Source organism: Haliotis rubra, unplaced genomic scaffold (assembly GCF_003918875.1).
Source record: "Haliotis rubra isolate DU_JTF1 unplaced genomic scaffold, ASM391887v1 Scf522, whole genome shotgun sequence".
In the NCBI taxonomy this organism is placed as follows: domain Eukaryota; kingdom Metazoa; phylum Mollusca; class Gastropoda; order Lepetellida; family Haliotidae; genus Haliotis; species Haliotis rubra.
The window spans coordinates 697,934-706,521 of record NW_025767216.1 but is presented as its reverse complement, the minus strand read 5'-3'; the positions used below and the strand labels follow the sequence as shown (position 1 = coordinate 706,521).

The following is an 8,588-nucleotide window of genomic DNA, read 5'->3' as shown; positions in this document are numbered from 1 at the left end:
GTATGGCCGAGTGTTATGTAACAGGGTGGTATTGTATCATAGAAGCAGTATGTAGCTCATAGTCAACTTGAATGCTCACATTACAAGTATTGCAGAATGGTATGTAACAGGGTGGTATTGTATTATAGAAGCGGTATGTAGCTCATAGTCAACTTGAATGCTCACATTACAAGTATGACTGAGTGTTATGTAACAGGGCGGTATTGTATTATAGAAGCGGTAAGTAGCTCATAGTCAACTTGAATGTCACATTACAAGCATTGGAGAGTGTTATGCATTAAGTTGTCATAATGGTTGTTGCTGTTAAGTTGGCTTTCTTGGAATTCCTATATAATTAGAGTATTGTGGAATTGAATCAACATTTCAGCAAGATCACGAAGGGATGCACCTGGAAATGGCTTAGCACATTGTGCCCATGTGGAGATTCGAACCCAAGCCTTGGGTGTGACAGGGGACGCTTTAACCACAAGGCTACCCAACCGCCCCTGGAGACTTTTTAAAAAATACATTTAAAAAACCCCAACTTTTTTCAGTGACACAATTTTGTTTTATGGTCAAATGTTATTATCTTGGCTTGCAAATATTCAGATCTCGGTTGACAACGCGACCAACGAACACACTAGCTCCGTGACACGATCAATGGGACACCACGTGTTGATTCTAACCCAAATCATGGGCTTGTAGTAGACGCCATATTTCACTTCCACAGTCCTTTACTGAATACATGAGGAGGCAGAAGTGCATTTAACATATATGAGTTTATAACATGCGTCATGATTTGCGTGGCGTAGAGGTTAAAACGTTCGCTCGTCACGCCAAAGACCTGGGTTCGATTCCCCACATGCATACAATGGGTGAATGGGAGCTGCTTTCTAAACATCGATGTGTATCGGAGCTTTTGGCCGTGGGAACGACATTCTAAATAACATCATGCATCCATACCTTTAGACAATGAAAGCTACTTTCTAAATATCATTGTGTATTCAAAGCTTTATGACCGTTGGAGCCACTTTTCAAATATCATTGTGTATTCACAGCACCAGGCCACGAAAGCTACTTTCTGAATATCATTGTGCACTCAAAGCTTTACGCCATGAAAGCTATTTTCTTAATATCGTTGTGTATTCAAAGATTTAGGCAATGAAAGCAAATTTCTGAGTAATATTGTGTATTCAAAGCTTTAGACCGTGGGAACCACTTTCTAAATACCGTTGTGTATTCAAAGCTTTATGGCCGTGGAAGCCACTTTTTAGATATTATTGTGTATGCACAGCTCCAGGGCATGAAAGCTACTTTCTAAATAACATTGTGCATTCATAACTTCAGGCAATGAAGGCTACTTCTTAAATATTGTGTATTTAAAGCTTTAGGCCGTTGGAACCACTGTTTAAATATCATTGTATATTAGTATTCGTGTATTTGTATCTTGCTTAGTTTGTTTTGCAGTGTCATCTTGGGTACGCTGTGCCTCATGATCAATGCAGTGAATCAAATAACTATATTCTACCATACTCTTTCAAAAACCCAAACTAAACTACATCATGTAGAGACACGAAAAGCTCCTCGGTTAATGGATTGTGAACAACTTGCCTTTGACTTGGACTGTTACATGCTATATGTTGGGTTGTGTTAAACACAAAATCAACCAACCCATCAAAACATTTAAGAGAGAATTATGTCTGCTTGTTTGTTTTTTTCTTTTTTTGTTGTTTAAAGCCACACTCAGGAATATATCGGCGGTCTGTAAATAATCGAGTCAGGATAAGCATCGATCTATGCAATTAGGATACGATGACGTGTGGACAGAATTTACAAATAGGGGCAGCCTGCGGTTGCAACGGAGTTAGGTAACTGTCAGGTTACTCTTTTCAGAAGTACTTGTCCATTGAACATATTACAAAGTCTGAATATACACCAAAAAAAATTACGTCAAATGAACATTAAGATGGCATGTTTAATATGACACACATTAAAGTAACAAAAATATGATAAAACACGTAACAGTTACTTGACAATGAGTACTAATGCACATACTGATGATCAAAACGCTAGTATTTGGGAATCAACTCGTTATAGGCAGAGGTACAAATATAGTCTGTTTGCAGTGAAAACGTACCGATGAATTTCACTTTCACTTTTACCAAAAAAGTAAATCAAATAAAGTGAAATTAAGATTGCAAATCCTCATAATTTTGCCTTGCTAACTGAACATTAAAATCTCAGAATTTTATTCATTGTAGGACAAAAGTTGTCTTACAAACTATCATACATTCAAATCGCTGTTATTGGTTTGTACTACAAGGGGGCAAGAGCAGTAGTTGGAACAGTGAAACAAATGCACGTGCGGTTCGTGATAAGCGTTAACTTAGACCAACTCTACATGTACCGGTGTTTCATTTAATGTGCATACACCCTTGTAGTACACACCAATAATAGCGATTTGAAACTATGATCGTTTGTAAAACAACTTTTATCCTAAGTTAAATAAAATTTACATGTTCAGTTGTCAAGGTAAAATTATGAGGATTCGCAATCTTGATATCATCTTATTCGATTTACTTTTTTGTTTAAATTGACATTCATCGGTACGTTTTCAATGCAAACAGACTATAGCAACCCACACAACAACACAAGACCTGTGTAAATATGTGTGAGTTTATTGGTCAGCCACAGAGTGGTTTGTGACAGAATGTAGTCCGTATTTTATACCTATTCTAGAAATCACAGATAATCACATTTACTGATGAAAGTATATCGATCTATCTAATCCACCTGTGAAAAAACGTACTGACATGGATGGTAACTTGAAGATATGTCCTGGTATCATTTTCTAGTGTCATATGACCTGGTGACCTTTTCTAGTGCCATTTGTCCTTGTGTCATTTTCTAGTGCCATATGTCCTGGTATCATTTTCTAGTGTCATATATCATGGTGACATTTTCCAGTGCCATTTGTCCTTGTGCTATTTTCTAGTGCCATATGTCCTGGTATCTTTTTTTAGTGTCATATGTCCTGGTGTCATTTTCAAGTGTCATACGTCCTGGTGTCATTTACTAGTGTCATATGTCCTGGTGTCATTTTCTAGTATCATATGTCCTGGTGTCATTTTCTAGTGTCAAATGTCCAGGCGTAATTTTCAAGTGTCATACGTCCAGGTGTCATTTACTAGTGCCATGTGTCCTGGTATCATCTTCTAGTTTCATATGTCCTAGAGTCATTTTCTAGTGCCATATGTCGTGTCATCATCTTGTAGTGTCATATGTCCTGGTGTCACTTTCTAGTGTCATATGTCCAGGTATCAGATTCTAGTGTCATATAACCTGGTGTTATTTTCTAATGTCATATGTCCAGGTGTCATTTTCTAGTGTCATATGTCCGGGTATCATTTTCTAGTGTCATATGTCCTGTTGACATTTTCTAGTGTCATATGTCCTTGTGTCATTTTCAATTGCCATATGTCCTGGTGTCATTTTCTAGTGTCTTATGTCCAGGTGTAATTTCCTAGTGTCATATATCCAGGTGTTTTCTTCTAGTGTCATATGTCCAGGTGTCATTTTCTAGTGTCATATGTCCTGGTATCATCTTCTGGTTTCATATGTCCTGGTGTCACTTTCTAGTGCATATGTCGAGGTATCAGATTCTAGTGTCATATATCCTAGTGTCACATGTCCTGTTGTCATTATCTAGTGTCATATGTCCTGGTGTCATTTTCTAGTGTCATATGTCCTGGTGACAGTTTCTAGTGTCATATGTCCTGTTGTCTTTTCCTACTGCCATATGTCCTGGTGTCATTTTCTAATGTCATATGCCCTGGTGTCATTTTCTAGTGTCATACGTCCAGGTGTCATTTACTAGTGTCATATGTCATGGTGTCATTTTCTAGTATCATATGTCCTGGTGTCACTTTCTAGTCTCATATGTCGAGGTATCAGATTCTACTGTCATATGTCCTGGTGTCATTTTCTACTGTCATATGTCCTGGTGTCATTTTCTAGTGTCATACGTCCAGGTGTCATTTACTAGTGTCATATGTCATGGTGTCATTTTCTAGTATCATATGTCCTGGTGTCACTTTCTAGTATCATATGTGGAGGTATCAGATTCTAGTGTCATAAATCCTGGTGTCATTTTCTAATGTCATATGTTCAGGTGTCCTTTTCTAGTGTCATATATCCTGGTATCATTTTCAAGTGCCATATGTCCTGGTGTCATTTTCTAGTTTCATATGTCATGGTGTAATTTTCTAGTATCATATGTCCTGGAGACATTTTCTAGTCTCATATGTCGAGGTATCAGATTCTAGTGCCATATGTCCTGGTGTCATTTTCTAGTGTCATATGTCCAGGTGTCCTTTTCTAGTGTCATATATCCTGGTGTCTTCTTCTAGTGTCATATGTTCTGGTGACAGTTTCTAGTGTCATATGTCCAGGTGTCTTTTTCTACTATCACATGTCCAGGTGTCATTTTCTAGTTTCATATGTCCTGGTGTCATTTTCTAGTGTCATATATCCTGGTGTCATTTTCTAGTGTCATATGTTCTGGTGACAGTTTCTAGTGTCATATGTCCTGGTGTCATTTTCAAGTGTCATACGTCCAGGTGTCATTTACTATTGTCATATGTCATGGTGTCATTTTCTAGTATCATATGTCCTGGTGTCTTCTTCTAGTGTCATATGTTCTGGTGACAGCTTCTAGTGTCATATGTCCTGGTGTCTTTTTCTACTATCACATGTCCAGGTGTCATTTTCTAGTTTCATATGTCCTGGTGTCATTTTCTAGTGTCATATATCCTGGTGTCATTTTCTAGTGTCATATGTTCTGGTGACAGTTTCTAGTGTCATATCTCCTGGTGTCATTTTCAAGTGTCATACGTCCAGGTGTCATTTACTATTGTCATATGTCATGGTGTCATTTTCTAGTATCATATGTCCTGGTGTCACTTTCAAGTGTCATATATCCAGGTATCAGATTCTAGGGTCATATATCCTGGTGTCATTTTCTAGTGTCATATGTCCTGGTGACATTTTCTAGTGTCATATGTCCTTGTGTCATTTTCTAGTATCATATGTCCTGGTGTCATTTTTCTAGTGTCATATGTCCTGGTGTCATTTTCTAATGTCATATGCCCTGGTGTCATTTTCTAGTGTCATACGTCCAGGTGTAATTTACTAGTGTCATATGTCATGGTGTCATTTTCTAGTATCATATGTCCTGGTGTCACTTTCTAGTCTCATATGTCGAGGTATCAGATTCTACTGTCATATGTCCAGGTGTCATTTTCTAATGTCATATGTCCTGGTGTCATTTTCTAGTGTCATACGTCCAGGTGTCATTTACTAGTGTCATATGTCATGGTGTAATTTTCTAGTATCATATGTCCTGGTGTCACTTTCTAGTCTCATATGTCGAGGTATCAGATTCTAGTGCCATATGTCCTGGTGTCATTTTCTAGTGTCATATGTCCAGGTGTCCTTTTCTAGTGTCATATATCCTGGTGTCTTCTTCTAGTGTCATATGTTCTGGTGACAGTTTCTAGTGTCATATGTCCTGGCGTCCTTTTCTACTGTCATATGTCCTGGTGTCCTTTTCTAGTGTCATACGTCCAGGTGTTATTTACTAGTGTCATATGTCATGGTGTCATTTTCTAGTATCATATGTCCTGGTGTCACTTTCTAGTCTCATATGTCGAGGTATCAGATTCTAGTGTCATAAATCCTGGTGTCATTTTCTAATGTCATATGTTCAGGTGTCATTTTCTAGTTTCATATGTCCTGGTGTCATTTTCTAGTGTCATATATCCTGGTGTCATTTTCTAGTGTCATATGTTCTGGTGACAGTTTCTAGTGTCATATGTCCTGGTGTCATGTTCTAGTCTTATATGTCGAGGTATCAGATTCTAGTGCCATATGTCCTGGTGTCATTTTCTAGTGTCATATGTCCAGGTGTCCTTTTCTAGTGTCATATATCCTGGTGTCTTCTTCTAGTGTCATATGTCCTGGTGTCTTTTTCTACTATCACATGTCCTGGTGTCATTTTCTAGTATCATATGTCCTGGTGTCATTTTCTAGTGTCATACGTCCAGGTGTCATTTACTAGTGTCATATGTCATGGTGTCATTTTCTAGTATCATATGTCCTTGTGTCACTTTCTAGTCTCATGTGTCGAGGTATCAGTTTCTAGTGTCATAAATCCTGGTGTCATTTTCTAATGTCATATGTTCACGTGTCCTTTTCTAGTGTCATATGTCCTGGTGTCATTTTCTAGTGTCATACGTCCAGGTGTCCTTTTCTAGTGTCATATATCCTGGTGTCTTCTTCTAGTGTCATATGTTCTGGTGACAGTTTCTAGTGTCATATGTCCTGGTGTCTTTTTCTACTATCAGATGTCCAGGTGTCATTTTCTAGTTTCATATGTCCTGGTATCATTTTCTAGTGTCATATATCCTGGTATCATTTTCTAATGTCATATGTTCTGGTGACAGTTTCTAGTGTCATATGTCCTGGTGTCTTTTTCTACTATCAGATGTCCAGGTGTCATTTTCTAGTTTCATATGTCCTGGTATCATTTTCTAGTGTCATATATCCTGGTGTCATTTTCTAGTGTCATATGTTCTGGTGACAGTTTCTAGTGTCATATGTCATGGTGTCACGTTCTAGTCTTATATGTCGAGGTATCACATTCTAGTGGCATATGTCGTGGTGTCATTTTCTAGTGTCATATGTCCAGGTGTCCTTTTCTAGTGTCATATATCCTGGTGTCTTCTTCTAGTGTCATATGTTCTGGTGACAGTTTCTAGTGTCATATGTCCTGGTGTCATTTTCAAGTGTCATATGTCCAGTAGTCATTTACTAGTGTCATATGTCATGGTGTGATTTTCTAGTATCATATGTCCTGGTGTCACTTTCTAGTATCATATGTCGAGGTATCAGATTCTAGTGTCATAAATCCTGGTGTCATTTTCTAATGTCATATGTTCAGGTGTCCTTTTCTAGTGTCATATGTCCTGGTATCATTTTCAAGTGCCATATGTCCTGGTGTCATTTTCTAGTGTCATATGTCATGGTGTAATTTTCTAGTATCATATGTCCTGGTGTCATTTTAGTGTCTAGTCTCATATGTCGAGGTGTCATTCTAGTGCCATATGTCCTGGTGTCATTTTCTAGTGTCATATGTCCTGGTGTCCTTTTCTAGTGTCATATAATCCTGGTGTCTTTTCTAGTGTCATATGATCTGGTGTGACAGTTTCTAGTGTCATATGTCCTGGTGTCATTTTTCTACTATCACATGTCCAGGTGTCATTTTCTAGTTTCATATGTCCTGGTGTCATTTTCTAGTGTCATATATCCTGGTGTCATATTCTAGTGTCATATGTTCTGGTGACAGTTTCTAGTGTCATATGTCCTGGTGTCATTTTCAAGTGTCATACGTCCAGGTGTCATTTACTAGTGTCATATGTCATGGTGTCATTTTCCAGTATCATATGTCCTGGCATTTTTAAGTGTCATATATCCAGGTATCAGATTCTAGTGTCATATATCCTGGTGTCGTTTTCTAGTGTCATATGTCCTGGTGACATTTTCTAGTGCCATATGTCCTTGTGTCATTTTCTAGTATCATATGTCCTGGTGTCATTTTCTAGTGTCATATGTCCAGGTGTCCTTTTCTAGTGTCATATGTCCTGGTATCATTTTCTAGTGTCATATGTCCTGGAGACATTTTCTAGTGCGATATGTCCTGGTGTCATTTTCAAGTGCCATATGTCCTGGTGTCATTTTCTAGTGTCATATGTCCAGGTGTCATTTTCTAGTGTCATATATCCTGGTGTCTTCTTCTAGTGTCATATGTCCCTGAGCCATTTTCTAGTGCCATATGTCCTGGAATCATATTCTAGTTTGACATGTCCTGGTGTCACTTTCTAGTGTCATATGTCCATGTATCAGATTCTAGTGTCATATATCCTAGTGTCAATTTCTAGTGGCATATATCCTGTTGTCATTTTCTAGTGTCATATGTCCTGGTGGCATTTTCTAGTGCCATTTGTCCTTGTGTGATTTTCTAGTGCCATATGTCCTGGTATCATTGTCTAGTGTCATATGACCTGGTGTCATTTTCAAGTGTCATACGTCCAGGTGTCATTTACTAGTGTCATATGTCCTGGTGTCATTTTCTAGTATCATATGTCCTGGTATCATTTTCTAGTGTAATATGTCCAGGCGTAATTTTCTAGTGTCATATGTCCTGGTGTCATTATCTACTGTCATATGTCCTGGTGTCATTTTCTAGTGTCATATGTCCTGGTGTCATTTTCTAATGTCATATGTCCAGGTGTCATTTTCAAGTGCCATATGTCCTGTCATCATCTTGTAGTGTCATATGTTCTGGTGTCACTTTCTAGTGTCATATGTCCAGGTATCAGATTCTAGTGTCATATATCCTAGTGTCATTTTCTAGTGTCACATGTCCTGGTGACATTTTCTAGTGCCATATGTCCTTGTGTCATTTTCTAGTATCATATGTCCTGGTGTCATTTTCTAGTGTCATATGTCCAGGTGTCATTTTCTAGTGTCATATGTCCTGTCGTCATCTT

General features: G+C 38.1%; 1 long non-coding RNA gene across 1 annotated transcript; it reads left to right on the top strand.

The window, feature by feature from the left end:
- The first annotated feature begins 6,986 nt into the window (after positions 1–6,986).
- LOC124252727 lies at positions 6,987–7,697 on the top strand. Its single transcript, XR_006892016.1, has 3 exons — positions 6,987–7,007; positions 7,294–7,405; positions 7,655–7,697. It is a non-coding gene; the product is annotated as an uncharacterized LOC124252727 (long non-coding RNA).
- The last annotated feature ends 891 nt before the right edge of the window (positions 7,698–8,588 follow it).